Raw genomic sequence first — 24,691 nt, forward strand, 5'->3', positions numbered from 1 at the left:
CGTCCCGCTTCATTTTGTTCTCCCAGACCATGCTTGCCTGTGATCCCAGTTGTCATTTGACTTCCCACCTTGGCATTCCAGTCTCCTGTAATGAAAATAATGTCTCTTTTTGGTGTATTATCCAGTAGTTCCTGCAGATCCTCATAGAACTGATCTACTTCTGCTTCTTCAGCAGCTGTGGTTGGGGCATATATTTGGATCACTGTAATGTTGAAAGGCTTTCCTTGCACTCGAATTGAGATCATTCTGTCATTTTTTGGGTTGTATCCAAGCACCGCTTTAGCGAATTTCTTATTAATTATGAAGGCTACTCCATTTCTTCGATGTTCCTCTTGTCCGCAGTAGTAGATCTGGTGGTCATCTGAATAGCTCATAGAATCAAAGAATCAAAGAGTTGGAAGAGACCTCATGGGCCATCCAGTCCAACCCCCTGCCAAGAAGCAGGAATATTGCATTCAAATCACCCCTGACAGATGGCCATCAGCCTCTGTTTAAAAGCTTCCAAAGAAGGAGCCTCCACCACACTCCGGGGCAGAGAGTTCCACTGCTGAACGGCTCTCACAGTCAGGAAGTTCTTCCTCATGTTCAGATGGAATCTCCTTTCTTGTAGTTTGAAGTCACTGTTCCTCGTCCTAGTCTCCAGGGAAGCAGAAAACAAGCTTGCTCCCTCCTCTCCGTGGCTTCCTCTCACATATTTATATTTATACGTAAAGCAGGATTAGATGCAGAACTGGAGGAGGGAACATCAACCATTTACGATATGCAGATGACACCATACTACTTCTACAACTACCAGAAAATAGAAAAAATGATTACTGAAGAAGTCAAGGAAGAAAAGTGCAAAGGCAAATTTACAACTGAACATTAGAAAAACTTCACTCATAGAGCTTTTTTAAAATATGCAAAAGTTATCTGCCCACAATAAACCACCTAGGGTGCAACTACACTGTAGAATTAATGGAGTTTAAAACCACTTTAACTGCCATGGCTCAATGCTATGGAATCAGGGGAGTTATAGTTTTATAAAGTCTTTAGCCTTCTTTACCAAATAATGCTCATGCCTCACCAAACTACAACTCCCAGGATTCCATTGCATAGAGCCATGGCAGTTAAAAAGGGGTCAAACTGCACTAATTCTACATTACAGATACATCCTTAGAGAAAGGGAGGGAGAGAAGGAGAAAGAGAGAGAGATAAAGCAAGTATTATTCAAAGCATGGAGAAATTACATTTTGACCTGCAGCTTCCAGAATCCCCAGCATGGCTTTCCTGGTGGGATTCACCACGTTCTAGTTCATAAGGGAGTTTACCAAGCTCTGAGTTTCCCCTGTATGTTTGTGCACATGTACAAGGGATATTTTTTAAGTAAGGTCCGTTTTGTTGTAGAAACTAGTAGTTCGCGTGCATATTGCAATGAGCACATACGTCGTGTACCAGCATGCCTCGAGAACAACTGTGAAAAACGAAATGCAAAGATACAGAATGGGGGGTGCCTGGCTCGAGAGCAGTACATGTAAAAAAGATCTTGGAGTCCTCGTGGGCAACAAGTTAAACATGAGCCACCAATGTGATGTGGCGGCAAAAAAGCCAATGGGATTTTGGCCTGCATCAATAGGAGCATAGTGTCTAGATTTAGGGAAGTCATGCTACCCATGCTCTATTCTGCTTTGGTTAGACCACACCTGGAATATTGTGTCCAATTTTGGGCACCACAATTCAAGAGAGATATTGACAAGCTGGAATGTGTCCAGAGGAGGGCGACTAAAATGATCAAGGGTCTGGAGAACAAGCCCTATGAGGAGCAGCTTAGGGAACTGGGCATGTTTAGCCTGAAGAAGAGAAGGCTGAGAGGAGATATGATAGCCATGTATAAATATGTGAGAGGAAGCCACAGAGAGGAGGGAGCAAGCTTGTTTTCTGCTTCCTTGCAGACCATCTCCCAAAGCAGTTGCTCTACTCTGAACTCAAGAACGGAAGATGGGCTCAAAGCCAACCTTAAAAACTCTGGCATAGACACTGAGAACTGGGAAGCCCTGGCCCTTGAGCGCTCCAGCTGGAGGTCAGCTATGACCAGCAGTGATGCAGAATTCAAAGGGGCATCAATTGAGGGTGAAAGTGAGAAGCATGCCAAGAAGAAGGCACATCAAGCTAACCCTGACTGGAACTGCCTTCCATCTGGAAACGGATGTCCTCACTGCAGGAGAACATGCGGATCAAGAATAGGGCTCCACAGCCACCTACAGACCCACCGCCAAGACACCACATCTGGAAGACAATCATCCTCAAGCTACGAAGGATCGCCTAAGTAAGTAAAGTACATTTCCTTAGCTAAAACTGTTTTTCAAGGCATGGAGAAATATATTTGGGCATCATTAGTGTACTGATAGCACCCTGCCCCATGCCTCTAGATGATCTCTCCTGGTACTTTCATGCAAATGTAGAGATAGATGAACCAGCTTTGAAAGTTAACTAAACTTTGATTAAGACACTCACTTCTAGAACAAGCAATCAGAGTGGGTTTTTTTTTATAATGACTAGAGAAACAGTTTACGGACATTCACAAGGGGTTTTTTGAGTTCACAGTGCCACCATACAACGTTCAGTGTGTGTGCAGACAAAGATTAGTGCAGTCCTCGTAGATAAAGTGAAGCCATCAAAGGAAAAGAAAAGGACAGAGGTTGAAATGGTCCCTGGCTACAAGGCGATTCGATTCTTTACTTCAGTAGTTACGTTTTCTATATGTAAAAGTGAGGAGGAACAGACATGTAAACACAGACCTCAGTGCATGTTCCTGTGCTCTTCACAGTTATCTTAAAGAGAGGATAATGAAAAGATACTTGTACAAGATGACAGAAGCACTTTGGTTTATTTATTTATTGACTTATTGACGGTGTTTCTACCTCGCTTTTCTCTACCCCAGAGGGGACTCCAGGCAGCTTACAAGTTGGCAACCATATGAAGCCATAGGATATATTGTTGTTGTTGTTCATTCGTTCAGTCGTCTCTGACTCTTCGTGACCTCATGGACTAGTCCACGCCAGAGCTCCCTGTCAGCCGTCACCACCCCCAGCTCCTTCAAGGTCAGTCCAGTCACTTCAAGGATGCCATCCATCCATCTTGCCCTTGGTCGGCCCCTCTTCCTTTTGCCTTCCACTTTCCCCAGCATCATTGTCTTCTCTAGGCTTTCCTGTCTCCTCATGATGTGGCCAAAGAACTTCAACTTTGTCTCTAGTATCCTTCCCTCCAATGAGCAGCCGGGCTTTATTTCCTGGAGGATGGACTGGTTGGATCTTCTCACAGTCCAAGGCACTCTCAGAACTTTCCTCCAACACCACAGCTCAAAAGCATCGATCTTCCTTCGCTCAGCCTTCCCTAAGGTCCAGCTCTCACATACTATTCGATCGAGATTGGACATTGCTCTCCTCCCAAGAAGTAAGCGTTTTCTGATTTCCTGGCCACAGTCTCCATCTGCAGTAATCTTTGCACCTAGAAATACAAAGTCTGTCATGGCCTCCACATTTTCTCCCTCTATTTCCCAGTTGTCAATCATTCTTGTTGCCATAATCTTGGTTTTTTTGACGTTTAGCTGCAACCCAGCTTTTGCGCTTTCTTCTTTTACCTTGATTAGAAGGCTCCTCAGCTCCTCCTCGCTTTCGGCCATCAGAGCGGTGTCATCGGCATATCTGAGGTTGTTAATGTTTCTTCCAGCAATTTTCACCCCAGCTTTGCATTCATCAAGCCCCACACATCGCATGATGTGTTCTGCATACAAGTTAAAAAGGTTGGGTGAGAGGATGCAGCCTTGCCGTACGCCTTTCCCAATCTTGAACCAGTCTGTTGTTCCGTGGTCAGTTCTGACTGTTGCTACTTGGTCCTTGTACAGATTCCTCAGGAGAGAGACAAGGTGGCTTGGGATGCCCATCCCACCAAGAACTTGCCACAATTTATTATGATCCACACAGTCAAAGGCTGTCAATAAGATATATACAATTACAAATATATAAATATAGGTATAAAATACACTGAAACAGTATAAAAACATATAAAACAATACATTAAGAGTTAATCACATGATCCATTAAGCGTACTCTCGCCATTCCAGTTAGTCAGTGCCCATCAATTCCATATCTTTCTATTTCTCATTTGGTTCTATACCCAAAATGTCTGTATCTCATAGGGTCCAATTCTGAGCTGCAATCTATGTCATCTCAAAAACCAAGTTAGTGGGGCACTATTTAAAGTAGCAGAACCTTTATCTTGGCTTTTCCTTTCTTTCCCCATCCCCAAAATTGATTGTATCCACTTTTTGGTTTAAAAGAAGTGATTCCTAGGAAATAGCAAAGGGACGATGGTAGTGGTATGAAGGCTTTGGACCTTTCTTCTCTGGATGGTTTTTTGGCTTTAAGACTTAAACCTTGGGGACCAATTCAAAGATATTCTAATATTGCTTTAAATTGGGTAGAGTTTAACTTCCCTGTGAAGTTTGACTGTACTTGTACTATTTATGAAGCTTTTACCAACTTTTCTGTGAGTTTTTGTCATTATGCCAAATTTGACTCCAGGATTGACCCTGGAATGGCCTGAAACAAGAACACAAATCTAGGTGAAAGCTGGCCTTGGGGAATGGTGAGTCTGCCCAACAGAGACAACGGTAGATTAGACCACTCCACTCACTTTTGCGTGATATAACTAAACATGTACTTGCACCTGATGGCCCCATTTGGTGGGAACATGGGAGAGGGCCTTCCCAGTGGCTTCCCAAACATTAAGGGGATCCAGGCATCCCTTTAATGTTTTCCCACAAATGGGAGGAGACTTTTTTCATCCAAGAAATCTTTGGATCTTGATTTTGCAGACAATATATAATGTATTGGAGTCTTATTTCTTTTCATTGTTCTTTAATTTGTTATCAAACCAATTCTATGTTTTAATTGTCTAAATATTTGTTTATGTCCGATATTTAATATGATCTCAACTGGTTTAATTTATAGTCATATGTTATCGTTTTAGTTATTATGCTTGGTTTTGTATCTATGTTGGCATTGAATCTTGCCATTACTTGATGCCATTACTTTGAGTCCTCCAGGGGTGAGGAAGGCAGTATATAAATGCAGGAAATAAATATTACTCATTTCAAATCTTGTTGGGCAACAACCCTATTTCTATGGATTCTAATATTACTAATTTCAAATGTTGTTGGGCAACTCCCCTATTTGTATGGATTCAATGGAAAGGGCCCATGGCTTCCCTGGAGCTTCGTGTTCCACCGTTGCCATAAGAATAAGAATGTTCAAACCAGATCCGTTGCTGACTTCTAAGCTGAAGGCAGGTTTTGGCTTTGTGTTTAACCTGCAATCAGCAATAATGTCTTTCCGAAGGCTCATAAATGTAAGTGTTGGGACAGGCTCGTAGCCAGGATTTCGTTTCGGGGGGGGGGGGGGGGGCGGTAAAAAAATTTCAGGGGGGTTTTTGTATTGTATTGTTACCCCAATACCCCCATGCAGGCGGGATAGATATATTGAGTATGGTGATCAGATCAGCCCTAAACGGTTCTGGCCCAAGCTACCTATCCGAACGTATCTCTGCCTATCAGCCCGCCAGGACCCTAAGATCTTCTGGGGAGGCCCTGCTCTCTATCCCGCCTGCTTCACAGGTGCGGCTGGCGGGGACGAGAGACAGGGCCTTTTCTGTGGTGGCCCCTCGGCTGTGGAACGCCCTTCCTATGGAGGTTAGATCAGCCCCCTCGCTAATGGTATTTTGAAGAAGATTAAAAACTTGGATGTTTGAACGGGCATTCGGATCAACAGTGCAATGAATGTGATGATTACAGGAATGGAAATATGGACGACGAATTGGATCACGACTCTAGTTATGAGATGTATTGTGTTGTTTATTGTTGTGTCAATATTGTATACTATGCTCTTATGGTTTTAAATTGTATATCACTGATTGATTTTTATCCTTGTTGTAAACCGCGTTGAGTCGCCTGTTGGGCTGAGAAACTGCGGTATACAAGTAAAGTAAATAAATGAATAAATAAATATGAATAAACATAACAGTTTAAATAATGCACCAGTAAGGCCTTTTTGCGAACCACCATGAGAATTTGGGGGGAGGGGTGCTGAAGCCCCCCGAGCCCCCCCCCCCCCCCCCCGGCTACATGCCTGGTTGGGATCTTTGGCACTGGTGGGACAGGAGGGGGGGGGGGGAAGGGAAAGCAGGAAAGAGAGAAGAAATGAACAAAATAACAAAAAAGGGGAGAGTTATTGAAGGTTAAAACTAAACGGTTTTTTGGTCCTTCTGAGTCCCCCCCCCCCCCCCCCTTAGAAACACATCTCCCTCAAAAACATATTCCACATATTCTAAGTATCTCATCCAGGGTTTTATCATTTTTTTTCCAATTTTATTTCTAACACATCTGGCCCACCCTCTGTGTCTTATTTCTTTCCATGTCTTTTTGGATCTGTTTAGGGTTAGGGTTAGCGTCATAATGTATTTATTTTGAATGTATTTTGTTTACTTGTATTTTATTTGCTGTAATTTTGGGCCTGGCGGGGTATAAATAAACTTTATTATTTTATTATTGTTGTTGTTAGTAAGCTAAATAGTTTCAAAAATCATGTATGTCACAAAAACGAAGCTGCTATGGGAAGAGCAATGGCCCTAAAACAGCCGCTCTCCCAAAGCATCTCCGTCCTCTTCCCTCTGACCTTGTCCTCCTCTCTCCTTTGCAGAACATCAGGAACATCTGCCAAGAATTTTTTTCTTGTTGTAGGAGGAGGACATCAATCAGGGTGTACCCTATCAGGTATCCCCCTTCCTTCTTTTCTTCTGCTTGTTATAATTTAATTCACGGGTGTTTTAGTGAGCACCTTTGATCTGTTGCTAACATTGTGCTGTTTTCTCTCCTTTTCTAGCACCCCAGAACAAATTGAGGAGTCCTCCTCCGATGATCTGGATTTGGAGACTTGGGTAAGGAGGGGAAGGCAGGAGGATTGTACTTCTGCGAAGAGGAGGGGATCGGGATTTGAATAATGTCTCTTCTTTTTTCTTTACAGCATTTCTGTATGGTATCGGCGCCGCAGCCACGCCCGGATGACAGGCCTGAGGACCCCCTTCGCATGGAGTCCTTTGAGTCCTGGGTAAGGAGTGAGAGGCAGGAGTACTGTCTTTCTGGCAAGGGGAAGGGGAGGCCAAGCTTTCAGAGAAAGTCTCTGAATAATCACTTTGATCTTCTCTTTCTTTCACAGGTCACCATTGAGTATCTATCAGATGACGGGAGCATGGACGGACCATGGAGCCCGCTGCCCCAGGGAGAGAAGTAACTGTTTGGGTGGGGGTTGGGTCCTTTGTTGAGTTGGAGGAGTATTTGGGTTTTATGTTCTTACATGTCTTTTTGTTTCTCTTAGACCAACAACAGATATTGTGATTGAAGATCTAGAATGAAGAATCCCTGGGACAGCTGGCTCCATCGTCTGTCCATCGCTCCCCACCCAGGACTCATTGGACTCCTCTGGAACGGGGTCCTCACTCCTTGCCTCCCGGCTTGGCTGCGGCGCTGATACCATACAGAAATGTTACAGCAACAGAGCTGTTTTATATTGTGAGTGATTTCTATAGTTTCTTTATTTCTAATTGAAAATGTAAAAAGTAGTATAATACTTATGTTCCTTACACAAGAGTCATGTAAATGTTTATATCCCAACAGGCTTAACTCCAGCAGCAGCAGCCTCCGCTCTATGCCACAGGCAATGGGGACTTCACTTTCGTCTCTTCAGCCGATGCTGCAGATCTGAGTGGTTCAATAGCATCTCCAGATGTGAAGCTCAATCTTGGAGGAGGAAGTGGTGAATTTGGTAACGAATCTACAGCAACTACATTCCTGAGACAGAGAGGATATGGCTGGCTTTTGGAAGTAGAAGATGACAACCCTGAAGACAATAAACCTCTCTTGGAGGAGTTAGACATTGATCTGAAGGACATCTACTACAAAATTCGGTGTGTCTTGATGCCTATGCCTTCCTTTGGATTTAATAGACAAGTATTAAGAGATAATCCTGACTTTTGGAGTCCTCTAGCAGTTGTCCTGTTCTTCTCAATGATCTCGTTATATGGACAGTTCGAGGTTGTATCGTGGATTATAACTATTTGGATATTCGGGTCCTTGACCATCTTCCTACCGGCCAGAGTTCTTGGAGGAGAGGTCGCTTACGGTCGGGTTCTTGGAGTGATTGGATATTCTTTACTCCCTCTTATTGTAATGGCACCTGTGCTTCTGGTGGTCGGATCTTCTGAAGTTGTTTCTACTCTAACAAAACTTTTGGGAGTTTTTTGGGCTGCGGACAGGGCTGCTTCCTTATTAGTTGGAGAAGAATGTAAAACTAAGAAGCCCCTCTTGATCTACCCCATCTTTCTATTGTACATTTATTTTTTGTCCTTGTATACTGGAGTGTGATCAGCTTTGTTGGAATCGGGCAGGAAAAATGTCTTGCTCACCATGAAGACTAATGAAAAGTCACCTGATGGAAAAACAAAACAAAACAAAGAGACTGTGTCTGATCTGAAGGACATATACTACAAAAATTGGTGTGTCTTGATGCCTATGCCTTCTTTTGGATTTAATAGACAAGTAGTAAGAGGTAATCCTGACTTTTGGGTTCCTCTAGCAGTTCTCCTGTTCTTCTCAATGATCTCCTTATATGGACACCTCAAGGTAGATTATAACTATTTGGACACTTCAAGGTGGACTATTTGGACACTTCAAGGTGGATTATAACTATTTGGACACTTCAAGGTGGACTATATGGACACTTCAAGGTGGATTATAACTATTTGGACACTTCAAGGTGGACTATATGGACACTTCAAGGTGGATTATAACTATTTGGACACTTCAAGGTGGATTATAACTATTTGGATATTCGGTTCCTTGACCATCTTCCTACTGGCCAGAGTTCTTGGAGGAGAGGTCGCTTACGGTCGGGTTCTTGGAGTGATTGGATATTTTTTACTCCCTCTTATTGTAATAGCACCTGTGCTTCTGGTGGTCGGATCTATTGAAGTTGTTTCTACTCTAACAAAACTTTTGGGAGTCTTTTGGGCTGCAGACAGTGCTGCTTCCTTATTAGTTGGAGAAGAATTCAAAACGAAGAAGCCCCTCTTGATCTACCCCGTCTTTCTATTGTACATTTATTTTTTGTCTTTGTATACTGGAGTGTGATCAGCTTTATTGGAATTGGGCAGAAAAAAATGTCTTGCTCACCATGAAGACTCATGAAAAGTCACCCGATGGGGAAAAAACAAACCCAAAGAGACTGTGTCATATCTGACTGGGATGCCTTTGGTGGTAATCTACGTATATCTGTGTATCATATTTAAGCAGTTTTACTTACATAAACCATTTATAACAGAGTTTAGGTTTAAGATTTATCAGATTTTTATTGAACGTTGTGTATTTATACTTTGAAACTGCGGAACTGCAAGAGTTTGTTTCCTGTGCCAAAAGCACTAGGGCTAAATGATAAGATAAACTGAAGTGGAATTATAGTTACTGGTAGTTTTACTTACATTAAAGATTTATAAACAGAGTTTAGGTTTGAGATTTGTTAAATTTTTATTGAACAAAGATGTGAACATTGTGTATTTATAAATGATAAGATGAACTGAAGTGGAATTATAGTTACTGGTAATAGTTCAAAAGTCAGTTTCTTGTATTCAGCATAGCAGATTCTATAGATGTTTTTCTGAATTGGTCCTGATGGTTCAGTCTGGTAATCCAGACATGGCATTTAACATGGAGCCTCGAACACTCTCAATTTGGATGTTGAGTTATAAATTCTGAATTTTAAAAATGTTTTATGTTTACATGTAGGTTTGTGATATTTAATTGTTAAGGGATTGACAGAAAGTGTAATAATTAGATGGTGTAAATATCTGAATCAACTGTATAGGTGCTGTAGGAAAACTCTCATACAATGTTGATTTTGAATCTCTTCAATGGGTAACTTTTTACATTATAGTAATGGTAATAAGATATTTATTATAATAAGAGGTAATAAGATATAGTAATGGCAATAAGAGGTAATAAGATATAGTAAAGGTAATAAGATAATAATAATAATATTTTATTTATTTTTAAATAAAACATTTAAAAATAGTATGATGCTCCTGTCTTTTGTTTGTTGAATTTGTGCCAGGTGGTGCAAGGATTCATAGAACAGCGTTTCCCAACCTGGGGGTCGGGACGAGGGGGTTTCGGAGGGATCGCCAAAAAACATCAGAAAACACATATTTTTGTAAAGATATTCTGAAGAAAGAACGAAGGGAAATTAAATTGAAAATGCAAGAAGAATTAAATAAGGAATTTCCTAACATAACCTGGTTCCAACACCTTCAGATTAAAGATCACTTCAAAAAAGATAGCAAATCAGGTTTTGAAGAAGGCAAAAGATTTTTGAAAGCTCTTCATCTAACACCTGGGCGCCTCGTTTCCCTCCTCTACCACTCCTACTATCATTTGCAGCATTGCCAACAGACTCTACTACAACAACATGTGTATATTGTGAACCGCTCTGAGCCTTCGGGGAGTGGCGGTATATAAAAATCATAAATAAATAAATAAATAAATAAATAATATCCTGGAGTCATCCTTAAAGGTTGAACCTGACTCAGCACATAGAAGATGGCTTTGAAAGGCAGCAGATCACAGGAGTTGTCTTCATAGACCTGTCAGCAGCCTATGATACTGTGAACCACCTCCTCCTCCTGAGGAAAATGTATAATATCACAAAGGACTACCACCTCACCCGCCTCATAGGAAACCTGCTACAAAACAGGAGCTTTTTTGTTGAGTTCCAGGGCCAGAGAAGCAGATGGCGGAAACAGAAGAATGGCCTGCCTCAGGGGAGCGTGCTTGCTCCATCCATGTTCAACATCTACACAAATGACCAGCCACTGCCAGAAGGGACAGAGAGTTTCATCTATGCTGATGATCGTGCCATTACTGCTCAAGCAGGGAGCTTTGAGATGGTTGAACAGAAGCTTTCTGAAGCTCTAGGTGCTCTTACTGCCTATTACAGGGAAAACCAGCTGATCCCCAACCCATCTAAAACACAGACATGTGCCTTTCTTCTCAAGAACAGAGAAGCATCCCAAGCTCTGAAGATCACCTGGGAAGGAATCTCACTGGAGCATTGCAGAGCACCCAAATACCTGGGAGTCACTCTGGACCGTGCTCTTACCTACAAGAAGCACTGCCTGAACATCAAGCAAAAAGTGGGTGCTAGAAACAATATCATACGAAAGCTGACTGGCACAACCTGGGGATCACAACCAGATACATTGAAGACATCTGCCCTTGCACTGTGTTATTCTGCTGCTGAGTATGCATGCCCAGTGTGGAACACATCTCACCACACTAAAACAGTGGATGTGGCTCTTAATGAGACATGCCGCATTATCACGGGGTGTCTGCGCCCTACACCACTGGAGAAATTACACTGCTTAGCTGGTATTACACCACCTGACATCCGCCGGGAAGTAGCAGCCAATAGTGAAAGGACCAAGGCAGAGACATCTCCAGCTCATCCCCTGTTTGGGTATCAGCCAGCACATCAACGACTTAAATCTAGAAATAGTTTTCTAAGATCTGCAGAGACACTCGCCGGAACACCTCAGCAAGCGAGAGTCCAAAAGTGGCAGGCTCAAACCCAAAACCTCAACCAATGGCTGATACCAAATGAGAGACTCCCCCCTGGGCACACAGAGGACTGGGCGACTTGGAAGGCGCTGAACAGACTGTGCTCTGGCACCACGAGATGCAGAGCCAACCTTCAGAAATGGGGCTACAAAGTGGAATCCACGACATGCGAGTGCGGAGAAGAGAAACTACAGACTACCTGCTGCAATGCAGCCTGAGCCCTGCTACATGCACAATGGAGGACCTTCTTGCAGCAACACCAGAAGCACTCCAAGTGGCCAGATACTGGTCAAAGGACATTTGATCAACTACCAAACTCACAATTTTTGTATTTTATTTATTTATTTATTTTTGCTTTGTTCTGTTAGAAATGTAATATAACTAACTGGTTGCACTGACACGATAAATAAATCAATATATCCTTAAAGGTCAAGAAATACCTATTCCCAGCAACTGGTGTCACTCTCATAGACCCAGAAACATTACTGTGAATAAGCTCTGTCACCATCACACAACTTTTTTGGAGGCGTGTGTATGCTTGTCTTTTCGCTTCTCTTCAATGTGTGGATTCTTTATCACAACAAGTTTGCAAATCTGTGTCAATTGAGCAGCTTCAAACTAAGTTTGCTGTGTTTGGCCAGGAAATTCTGAATCAATTATGAAGAATGAGCAGGTGTATTATCGTGATGGAGCTGTCAATGGCTTGCTGCCCACAAGTCTGACTGTTTGCTTTTTACAGTGTTATGAAAGTGATACAGAACCTCTTGGTAGTACTCCTTGGTGATGGTTGTGCAGTGTAGTGCGTATGCGTGATGAGCCACATCACTGGAGTCAAAGAAGTTATTTCGGGCTATAAGGCCATATTCTAGAGGCATTCTCTCCTGACATTTCGCCTGCATCTTGGCAAGCATCCTCAGAGGTAGTGAGGTCTGTTGGAACTAGGAAAATGGGTTTATATATCTGTGGAATGACCAGGATGGGACAAAGAACTCCTGTCCAGTTGAAACATTCACACCTAGCTCCAACAGACAAGAGTTCTTTGTCCCGCCCTGGTCATTCCACAGATATATAAACTCATTTTCCTACTTCCAACAGACCTCACTACCTCTGAGGATGCTTGCCAAGATGCAGGCGAAATGTCAGGAGAGAATGCCTCTAGAACAGGGGTCCTCAAACTAAGGCCCGGGGGCCGGATACAGCCCTCCAAGGTCATTTACCCGGCCCTTGCTCAGGGTCAACCTAAGCTGAAACAACTTGAAAGCACACAACAACAATCCTATTTCATCAGCCAAAAGCAGGCCCACACTTCCCATTAAAATACTAATAAATTTATATTTGTTAAAACTGTTCTTCATTTTAATTATAGTATTGTTCTAAAGCAGTGTTTCTCAACCTGGGGGTTGGGACCCCTAGAGGGGTCAGCAGGGGGTGCCAGAGGGGTCACCAAAGACCATCAGAAAACACAGTATTTTCTGTTGGTCATGGGAGTTCTGTGTGGGAAGTTTGGCCCATTTCTATCATTGGTGGGGTTCAGAATGCTTTTTGATTGTAGCTTTACTATAAATCCCAGAAACTATAACTCCCAAATGTCAAGGCCTATTTTCCCCAAACTCCAACAGTGTTCACATTTAGCATACTGAGTATTCGTGCCAAGTTTGGTCCAGATCCATCATTGTTTGAGTTCATAGTGGTCTCTGGATGCAGGTGAACTACAACTCCCAAACTCAAGGTCAATTGCCCACCAAACCCTTCCAGTGTTTTCTGTTGGTCGTGAGCATTCTTTGTGCCAAGTTTGGTTCAATTCCATCGTTAGTGGAGTTCAGAATACTCTTTGATTGTAGGTGAACCATAAATCCCAACAACTGCAACTCCCAAATTATGTTTCATAACAGGAGCAAAATTACAGTTATGAAGTAGCAAAAGAATGTTATTGTTGGGGGTCACCACAACATGAGGAACTGTATTAAGGGGTCACGGCATTAGGAAGGTTGAGAAGCACTGTTCTAAAGTGTTTTTTGCACTACAAATAAGATACGTCCCGTGAGCATAGGAATTCATGTTTTTTTCAAATTATAATCCGGCCCTCCAACAGTTTGAGGAACTGTGACCTGGCCCTCTGTTTAAAAAGTTTGAGGACCCCTGCTCTAGAACATGGCCATATAGCCCAAAATTTTTTTACAGCAACCTATTTTCAGATAGCATAGGAAAGGGTTAACACTCCTGTGGTGTTTGTTTTGCTCTCTGTGCCCCTGCTCATAATATTTCATCTCACTTTCTGTCCCTGTGAGAATTGGATTTTGGAAACTTTGATTGTGGAAACAAGGATTGGTGATAAAGCTTCAGTGAAGATACCTTCTTTCCACGATAACTCTTTCAGGAGTGAATTTCCCTTCCGAGGGGTAGATTTCCTCTTACCTAATTCCTTACCCCCAAATGTTTGTAACTAGGAGTTGTAAGTCAAATGTTCTTAACTCAGGATCTGCCATCTGCCTGTATGTAAAACAGTGGGCTGTAGTACTCATTCTGATGAGACTTAATATTCTAGGATTTGGAGATGTCAGGCTCAGAAGCTGTATTCCTCCATTCCATCTATATAAATAAAAATAATGTTAGATTGTGGGATTAACATAACTCAAAAACCACTGAACGAATTGCCCCCAATTTTGGCCACAAGACGCCTACTAATCCAAGGAGTGACCATCACTCACAAAAATTGATTTTGTCATTTAGGAGTTGTAGTTGCTGGGATTTATAGTTTATTTACAATCAAAGAGCATTCTGCACCCCACCAATGATGGAATTGGGCCAAACGTGGCACACGGGACTCCCATGACCAATAATAATAATAATAATAATAATAATAATAATAATAATAACAATACTTTATTTATACCCCGCTACCATCTCCCCAAGGGACTTGGTGCAGCTTACATAAGGCCGAGCCCACAATACATCAATAATAAAAGCAATAACAAACAACAATACAAAACAGTTAAAATAAATCTCATGAACAAAAAATAAGCAATAAACATTGACAATAGCACAACAAACGTTTAAAAACCTATGGCTGGACCAAATGTAATAATTAAAATTTAAAAAATAATGCTGGGTATGAACAGATAAGATGTAACTGGAATAGGGTTTTCAGAGAGGGAAGGAGGCATGCAGGCAATCCTGAATCAGTAATAAAGTGCATTTGGAGGACATATTGCTGAGAGTTTCCTATTCTGGGAAGGCAAACTAGAACAACCACGTTTTCAGGCTCCTCCTAAAGACTGCCAGAGTTGGGGCATGCCTAATGTCCCTGGAAAGTGAGTTCCAGAGTAGAGGGGCCACCACCGAGAAGGCGCTCTCACTCGTCCCCACCAATCGCGCCTGCGATGAAGGTGGGAGCGTGAGCAGGGCCTCTCCAGATGATCAAAGAGGTCGTGTGGGTTCGTACACAGAAATGCGGTCAAGCAGGTAGGTGGGTCCCAAACCGTTCAGGGCTTTGTAGGTCAGAACCTGCACCTTGAATTGGGACCGGAAAATGAACAGCAGCCAGTGGAGCTCCTTGAACAGGAGGGTTGACCGCTCCCTGTAAGGAGCACCAGTTAACAACCTGGCCGCCAACCAACAGAAAACACTAAAGGTTTGGTGGGCATTGACCTTGAGTGTGGGAGTTGTAGTTCACCTACATCCAGAGGGCACGATGGACTCAAACAATGATGGATCTGGACCAAACTTGGCATGAATATTCCATATGCCCAAATAGGAACACAAATGGAGTTTGGAGAAAATAGACCTTGACATTTGAGAGTTGTAGTTACTGGGATTTATAGTTCACCTACAATCAAAGAGCATCCTGAACCCCAACAACAACAGAATTGGGGCAAACTTCCCACACAAAACCCCCATACCTAAGGCAATCCAGTCCAACTCCCTTCACCAGGGCAAGAAAACGTAATCAAAGCCCTCCTGACAAAGAGCCATCCGGCCATAGATATAGATAAATAAATATGTATGATTCACACAGAGAGAGATATAGTATCATAGATTTGAAAGGGACCCCTAAAGAAGGACAATTATATGTTGCATATTCAGGAGTAGGGAAACCAAACAATCTCCACATCAACACTGACAAAGAAACAGCAAGAAATTTTGTTTACCCACAAGCATCAAGAAATTACATATATTAGAAACCAACACTTTCTCATTACTTTATTTTCCAGATCACCAGACTGGGCCACAGCAACGCGTGGCAGGGGATGGCTAATAAATAATAAATCTTTCATCATGTGGCTTTAGAGAGAATATTGTTTAATTCTCTGGGCCCTAATTTTGAGATAACATCCCCGAAACCAGGTCCTGCTATACAATCTAACAATGGGTTTAAAAGCTGCCTATAGAGTCCATCCCGCAAAATACACCAGATACCACCTCCCTGCAAACTTACTTACCCAGGATCTCACCCCACTTGCTTCCTTCCAAGTAATCTTGCAATCATATGAACTTCCTGCCTTGTAAAACCTCTCCAGCAAAGGGCCCTTCTGCTATTTTATGAGGCCCCTTCCACACAGTCATATAACCCAGAATATTAAGGCAGAATAAGCCACAATATCTGCTTTGAACTGGAATATTTGAGCCCATACTGCAATATAGTCAAAGCAGTTCAAAGCAGATGATGTGGGATTTTATTCAGCTGCGTGGAAGGTCCCTGAGTGCAACTTTCCAACTTTCCATCTGATGGGATAATGGCACACATGTGTGTGGCAAAGTAGTAGTACATAAAGGGGACACCTGGAGAATTTCCTCTTTTTTCTATCCTCTGAGGAAAGAGGGCAGGGAGGGGAGGGAATGTAATGGAGTAAACCATCCCAAAGTAACTATGAGTTGTCTGGGAGGAGAGCAGAGTCACTGCTAACACGGGTATCTTTTACAACAACTCCTGGCAGAACCTTACCATGAAATTGCACTTTTCTCTATTGTTGTTTCCTTTTTTGCTTTTCTCTTTCCTGTTGGGAAAGGATAGGACCGATCAAGCTCCCGGGGTTTTACTGAGCCCAAATCTTGATGGAATAAAAGGTGAGAAACAGGTGAGTGCTGCCCTCAATGACTGGTCAAACACACGTGTCCACGTGTGGGGTGTCACATAACTATCTCATTCTCCAGTGCTATGTCCCATGTGCCACTGAAGTGGATGGTCATGTAAGTTCAATAAATGCACCAGCTTCTCTGTGGACAATGTGCTTCTTTCAAAATTATGACAAATAATAATTACATAACTCAAGGTGAAATGTTGACGTAACTACAATTAGGAGCTCCCTTTGTTTGTGAGTTAGTGAATGAATGTGTCTGGGTTGTTGTAGGTTTTTTCGGGCTATATGGCCATGGTCTAGAGGCATTCTCTCCTGACATTTCGCCTGCATCTATGGCAAGCATCCTCAGAGGTAGTGAGGTCTGTTGGAACTAGGCAAAAGGGGTTTATATATCTGTGGAATGACCAGGGTGAGACAAAGGACTCTTGTCTACTGGAGCTAGGTGTGAATGTTTCAACTGACCACCTTGATTAGCATACAATGGCCTGACTGTGCCTGGGGCAAACTTTTGTTGAGAGGTAATTAGATGTCCCTGCCTGCTTCCTCTCTGTTGTTGTGCTGTTGTAATTTTAGAGTTTTTTAAAATACTGGTAGCCAGATTTTGTTCATTTTCATGGTTTCCTCCTTTCTGTTGAAATTGTCCACATGCTTGTGTATTTCAATGGCTTCTCTGTGTAGTCTGACATGGTGGTTGTGACACCACCATGTCAGAAACGTCAGGAGAGAATGCCTCTAGACCATGGCCATATAGCCCGAAAAAACCTGCAACAACCCAGTGATTCCGGCCATGAAAGCCTTCGACAATACAATGAATGTATCCTTTCTCTGAGTATAATGATATGACCTAATTCTTTGATTTTCTTTGCAGACAAATATATCACTTGAAAAATCCCAGCAATTCAAACCAGGTAAGATTTAAAGCTACAGCAGTCTCAAACAGCAAAATGGCTCATTCATGGGTTCAGTAATTGTAGTGAACAGTTTAGTTCCATTTATTGCACAACACGCAATCAACTACACCCCAAACTCTCATACATGGGTTTCCTTAGTTATGGCTGGGGCTTGTGAGTGCTAGAAGGAAAGCTAAGGCTCCAAAACTAGTTCCTAACATACATTTTTTGAAATGTCCCGCTTCATAGAATTTCTTGAAAGTATCTAGAGTAATTAAGGGAAAGGTTTTCCCTTGACCTGAAGTCTACTCGTGTCCAACGCTGGGGGGGGGGGGGGTGCTCATCTTTATTTTTAAGCCGAAGAGCAGGCATTGTCCATAGACGCCTCCAAGGTCATGTGGCCAGCATGACTGTGTGGAACACCGTTACCTTCCCGCTGAGGCAGTACCTACTGATCTATTCACATTTGCATGTTTTCGAAATGCTAGGCTTTCAAAAGTTGGGGCTACCAGCAGGAGCTCACCCTGCTCCCCAGATTCGAACCACCAACCTTTCGTTAAGCAAGTTCAGCAGCTCAGCAGTTTAACCTGCTGTGTCACAGGGGGCTCCATAGTAATTACATTTAGTATTAAAAAACTCATAAATTACAACAGCACAACAACAGAGAGGAAACAAACAAGGACATCTAATCACCTCTCAACAAAAGTTTCCTCCAGGCACTGTCAGGCCATTATATGCTAATCAAGGTGGTCAGTTGAAACATTCACACCTAGCTCCAGCAGACAAGAGTCCTTTGTCCCACCCTGGTCATTCCACAGATACATAAACCCTTTTTCCTAGTTCCAACAGACCTCACTACCTCTGAGGATGCTTGCCATAGATGCAGGCAAAACGTCAGGAGAGAATGCCTCTAGACCATGGCCATATAGTCTGAAAAAACCTACAACAACCCAGTGATTCCGACAATACATTTAGTTATATTTTAACATTTCAATAACGCAAGCCACTGGTGTGGGATACAAACACACACTTTTTTCTCATCCATTTTGGGGCTGACCCTATTAGAGGCAAAGACAACATAAAAGTAATTAGGAAAAAAGATGATTTTATAGTCTCAATTTAGGCAATCTTTACAGCTATATCGTTGTCATTCTACTTTACTTGCTCTGGCCTTATTCTGTGGGTTGTGTTGGGAGAGCTTCTATTTATTTATTTATTTATTTATTTTATGTATTTTATGTATTTAATGTAGTCTCATATTTATTTATGTATTGCTTTGCTTGATATATGTGTTTTTAATTTGTTCAGTTTTGTGATATTTCATTTATTTTGTCTCTGCTTTTTGTAGCAATGGGGTTTTTTTTACATACGTTATTGTTAGTTGTTTTTGTTGTTGAATGCAGTATTCTGCTATGATCTAATCAGTCTCACACCCCTGTTGGCTGCACTGAAATAATACATGAGAAGATCTCCTTGAACAAGTTCATTCAAACCATTTCGATCATGACCAATAGATTCAGCATCACCCATTTCAGCCAGACAGCATGTTAAATCTTCTCTCTTGACCTTACTTACTTACTTAGGCGATCCCTCGTTGGCTGAGTAGGATAGTCTTCCAGGATCAGAATTCTTGTGGGTCTGTAGATGGCTGTGGAGCCCTATTCTTGATCTGCATCTTCTTCTGCAGTGAGGGCATTGGTTTCCAGGTGGAAGGTGGTCCCAGTCGAGGTTGGCTTGACACGCCTTCCTCTTGGCACATTTCTCTCTTTCACCCTCCATTCATGCTTCTTCAAATTCTACAGCACTGCTGGTCACAGCTCACCTCCAGCTGGAGCGCTCAAGGGCCAGGGCTTCGCAGTTCTCAGTGTCTATGCCACAGTTTTTAAGGTTGGCTTTGAGCCCATCTTTAAATCTCTTTTCCTGTCCACCCACATTCCGTTTTCCGTTCTTGAGTTCGGAGTAGAGTGGTCTCTTGACCACTCCTTGTAGAAAAGGTTAAAACCTGGAGGCTTCACAATCTTTTCTCAAACTTATATTCCTCCATTTTGTAGCACATTCCCATTTCTGAATCTTTTGTGACCACAAGCCATGAGTTGATATGTTTGGGACTCACGGTTGTGGGCTGACAAGGCAAGATCCAGCAGGCATGCTGAAAGGAAACAGCTCAATATCTGGCTGATTCCTGGATAAGAGACCACCTCAAACCCCTGCATACATACCACAAAGTAAGAAGAAATGCAGGATTTAAATGTGATAAAAAAATCAATCCACCTTGAAAGCCATTAACACTGATTTCCAGGCCTGTAGCTGGGGGGTGGGGTGGGGGTGGGGGTGGGGGTGGGTGGGTTAGGGGTTCAACCCCCCCCCCAAAATTTTCATGTTAAAAAAAAAACATGGTTTACTCATGAATTTTTACTAGTTGACCAAATCCCCATGCTAAGTCTATGAGATGCAAAAAATTAAGAGTCCCTCCAGAACTGCAAGCACTATCTCAAGCAAATACTGACAATTTATTCACACTGTCATTACTAACAGCAATAGCCGATGTACCGAAGCAACCAAGTTGGGGGGGGGGGGGGTTTGAATGCTCTCATTAAGGAGGCCAGACTTGGTGGAGGTGGTTGACAGGGACGGAGCTGCAGGCTATTAAAGGCTGCTCTGCCCCCTGCTGTGCTCTTTGCTTCAGTGTGACCCTAACCCCCCCCCCCCCCAATTTTCAACCCTCCCCAAAAAAAATTTCTGGCTACAGCCCTGCTGATTTCTTTTTACTAACCTCTCTCTTCCTCCTCTTTATCTATCATTTGTATGAGTAAAGAATACAAATATTTTTTTAAAAAATATTTTTTAATGGAAAAGGATATTTAAAGTCAGAATTATTTGATGGAAATGTCATATCTAAGTCAGTTTCTAATTTCTGTAACAGGTGTAAAAACTCATGAAAGATAAAAGTTTCCTCTCAGTGACAGCAATTGTTGTTGTGTGGTTATTATTATTATATTAATTTCTTACTCTCATCTGCTTGTGGCTCCAGACAAGCACAACATAGTTAAAAACACACCAACATAAAAGCAGGGGCGGCTCAACCCATTACGGAAAGTAAGCATTTGCAGTATAGTTAATTTTGCCCAGGGGTGCACTTGAGGCGCTCTTGGGGGAAAATAGACCTTGACATATGCAAGTTGTAGTTACCGGGATGTATAGTTCACCTACAATCAAAGAGCATTCTGAACTCCACCAGTGATGGAATTGAACCAAACTTGGCACACAGAACTCCCATGATCAACAGAAAACACTGGAAGGGTTTAGTGGGCATTGACCTTGGGTTTTGGAGTTGTAGTTCACCTACGTCCAGAGAGCACTGTGGACTCAAATAATGATGGATCTGGACCAAACTTGACACAAATACTAAATTTGAACACTGTGAGGAGTTTGGAAAAAAATAGATCTTGACATGTGGGAGTTGTAATTGCTGTGATTTATAGTTCACCCACAATCAAAGAGCATTCTGAACCCCACCAAAGTGATTGGTTGGGGGAGGGGCGCCAAAATACTGTTTGCTTACCGTTGAAAATTACCTAGGGCCGCCTCTGCATAAAAGATTATGTAAAACACATTGAAATGCCTTTCTACATATATGAAAATACAAAGAACAAAGATTAAAATACAGTAACTGCAGGTTGTGACTTCAAAATCCATAGTTCAAAATTGACTAGTTAGGCCTGCTGGAAGAGATAGATCTTCAATAGTCTCTTAAATTCCGACCACTGGTTTAGTTGTCGGAACTCTTCCACAGACTTGGGGCAGCTGATGAAAAAGTCCTCTGGGTGATGGTCGCTAGTCGGGTTCTGGCTGGTTGGAGTAGCCACCCCCCAAAAGGACCTCAGTGTTTGGGGCGGATTGTATGGGAAAAGACAATCCTTTAGGTAACCTGGACACAAACCATGTAGAGCTTTAAATGTAAAAACCAACACTTTGTTCTTTGCTCAGAAACTAAATGTCTGCCAGTGGAGTGACTTTAGTATAGGGACAATATGCTCTATATTGGGTCCCAGATGTTTTAGCCTTCAACTCTCAGAAATCCTGTGGGTCCCAGATGTTTTGGCCTTCAACTCTCAGAAATCCTAACAGCTGGTAAATTGGCTCAGATTTCTGGGAGTTGTAGGCCAAAATACCAGAGGTTGAGAACCACTGCTGTAACCAATCTGGCCACCATGTTTTGAATTAGCCACCCCCCAAAAGGACCTCAGTGTTTGGGGCGGATTGTATGGGAAAAGACAATCCTTTAGGTAACCTGGACACAAACCATGTAGAGCTTTAAATGTAAAAACCAACACTTTGTTCTTTGCTCAGAAACTAAATGTCTGCCAGTGGAGTGACTTTAGTATAGGGACAATATGCTCTATATTGGGTCCCAGATGTTTTAGCCTTCAACTCTCAGAAATCCTGTGGGTCCCAGATGTTTTGGCCTTCAACTCTCAGAAATCCTAACAGCTGGTAAATTGGCTCAGATTTCTGGGAGTTGTAGGCCAAAATACCAGAGGTTGAGAACCACTGCTGTAACCAATCTGGCCACCATGTTTTGAATTAATTGGAGTTTCAGAACTTGGTAACCCAATGTACAGCACATTGTAGAGGTTACCAATGTGTGCACAACCATCTTTAGGTTTTCAGATTCTAGGAAGGGGCACAGCTGGCTGAAGATGGTAATAAGCACTCCTGACTGTTGCATTTACCTGGGCTGACATTTGGAGAGATGGATTCAGGAGCACTCAAGCTGCAAACACGGTCCATCAGGGGGAGTGTAACCCCATCCAGAACTGGTTGACACACCTCCACCCCCAGATTAATGGCAAGCAGCTCTGTCTTGTCTGGATTCAGTTTCTATTTGTTTTTCTTCATCCAGCCCATTACCTCCTCCAGGAATTCATTTGGAAGAGGTACACTGGGTTGAGGTAAAGCTGTTTTTGAAGGCATGGAGAAATATATTTGGGGGTCATAATCATACAGGAAGGAGGAGTAAATAGACAAGAAGCTGTGTGGAAAGGCTGTACAACATCATCACATATCAGGAAAAGACATGAAGAAAACATCCAGCCCGGTTAACCTCTTTCATCTTCTTGCATTCTAGTGCTAGATCTCCCATGGATATCCATGTACGTCCCTGTGAGAAGCTGCCACAGAAAGCTGAAAAAGAAATATGGAGAATTTTCTCCCCCCAAGTACCAGAATGGCTTTGAAGGAAACATTTGGTGCAACTGGACTGTTTGGGCAGGTTCTAGGAAACATATCATTATTTATATTGAAGGCTTTAAAAGTGACGACGATTGTGACAAAAATGAAGATAAGATTTTCTTTCATGGAGTTTCTTCATTTGCAGAGGACACGGCAGTCTATGCTTGCTGGAGGAAAGATGTGCATGCCTTCGCTACATATGCAAAAGGTGTCAATGTGGTCTTCCTGATGAGGCATCCTAGAAAGGAAGGGTTTGTGGGAAGATACTATATATTCAAGCATCAAGAAACTCGGCCTCCACCCAAGGATGCAATTGACACTGAAATGCCTGTTCCACAACCATCTCCAGAAGCTATAAACAGCATTCTTCAATCTGATAAGGAATCATTGTTATTTATACTGGATAATGCAAGTTCTAGTATCGCTGCAAATCATAGGATTAACAAAGCAAGGAGATTTAATGTGTCACTGCAAGCAAGCAGAAAAAATGCAAGTGTAGCTCTTATGAGTTTTGACAAGAAAACAGAAAATCTCAGGGTGCCATCCACATCTTTAAATAGGAGTGAAAAGCCTTCTGTGATCTGGAGAATGAGCACAGAAGAAATCACCATGGACCTCGATGAGCCTACCACTCCTTCCAGTGTTACCTCTTCTGACATTCCTTCTTCTGAATTAGAACTTCTGGAACCATCTTCTGGCTTTTTAGAAGGAGAGGAACTTCCAAGCAAAATGCTAATTTCTACACAGGGGTTCTTTGTAGTGGATCATTCATGGATGAGTAGCAAATCTACACAGCTGGAGCCCAGAACCAGCTACCAGGAGCAACCTAGTGTGAGCATTTCTCTGAATGCAGCCACCAACATGCTGAACAGATCTACCAAGATTGGGCTGAAAACGCAAAGCAGACACCTTCAGGGCTTAGCTATCCAACAGGGGTTGTCTACAACCACAGCAGCCCATATAATTGTAGAAAAGCAAGGACTTCCCCATATTGTCACTTTTTCAAAAGCAGCAGACACACTTTCTTTTCCTGCCCTGGACCTGGAGCCTTCATCCTTTCATAAGACTAGAGCAGCCCATCTGTTTGCTACTCCAGACCCAGAGTCTATCCTCTCAGATCAGGAATATGTCCTCTTCCCATCTATGATACCAACATATCCTTTCTCACCTGCAGGATCATACCAAACCCTTTCTGTATCTGCTGTGCTCCAGACACCTACTCTTTTAGAACAAAAATCCAGAACCTTCTCAACAACAGCACCTGACTTTTCATTCAGCATGGAGGAGCTGGACTGTACAAAAGAAGGATCAAGTCTACAAGCAGCTCTTCAGCCTGATACCATTTGTCCAAGCACTACAGTATTAGAAGCAAGGGTTTCAGAAAATGCCGTGGTGGCTACCATGACCCTGCTGTCTCCTGTCTTCCTGGTTAATGAATTTGCCCCTTCCCTTGGATTCCAGACTGCAAAAGATATTGAAAATCCTTTGAGCAGCCCATGCAACCTGGAGAACAGCTATCTTGTTACACAGTTGTCCTCTAGTAGTTTGTCTACTCAAAAAACAAGGGTCTCATGTAGTAAGTGCTGGGCCGATTCGGAGTGCCTTTTCCCTTCTGCTGTACTATCTTCTGCCATCCAGCCATGGCTGGGAGGAAAAAAGAACAACTATCTTGATTCACAATCTGAAGAGAGTGACAAGAAGGTGCTGCAAGTGAATATAGTAGAAGCTTTGAACTTTATGTCCACTCCTGAACTGCATTTATCCTTGGACAAAGTTACATTAAGCATGTTTCA

General features: G+C 42.5%; 1 long non-coding RNA gene and 1 pseudogene across 1 annotated transcript; both read left to right on the plus strand.

Moving 5' to 3' along the window:
- Positions 1-6,556: 6,556 nt before the first annotated feature.
- LOC137097254 (uncharacterized) lies at positions 6,557-7,140 on the plus strand. Its single transcript, XR_010910086.1, has 3 exons — positions 6,557-6,808; positions 6,918-6,972; positions 7,059-7,140. It is a non-coding gene; the product is annotated as an uncharacterized lncRNA (long non-coding RNA).
- Positions 7,141-7,714: 574 nt separating this feature from the next.
- On the plus strand, positions 7,715-8,469 carry LOC137097252 (protein YIPF4 pseudogene; annotated as a pseudogene).
- The last annotated feature ends 16,222 nt before the right edge of the window (positions 8,470-24,691 follow it).

Source organism: Anolis sagrei, chromosome 1, assembly GCF_037176765.1.
Source record: "Anolis sagrei isolate rAnoSag1 chromosome 1, rAnoSag1.mat, whole genome shotgun sequence".
Taxonomy (NCBI): Eukaryota; Metazoa; Chordata; class Lepidosauria; order Squamata; family Dactyloidae; genus Anolis; species Anolis sagrei.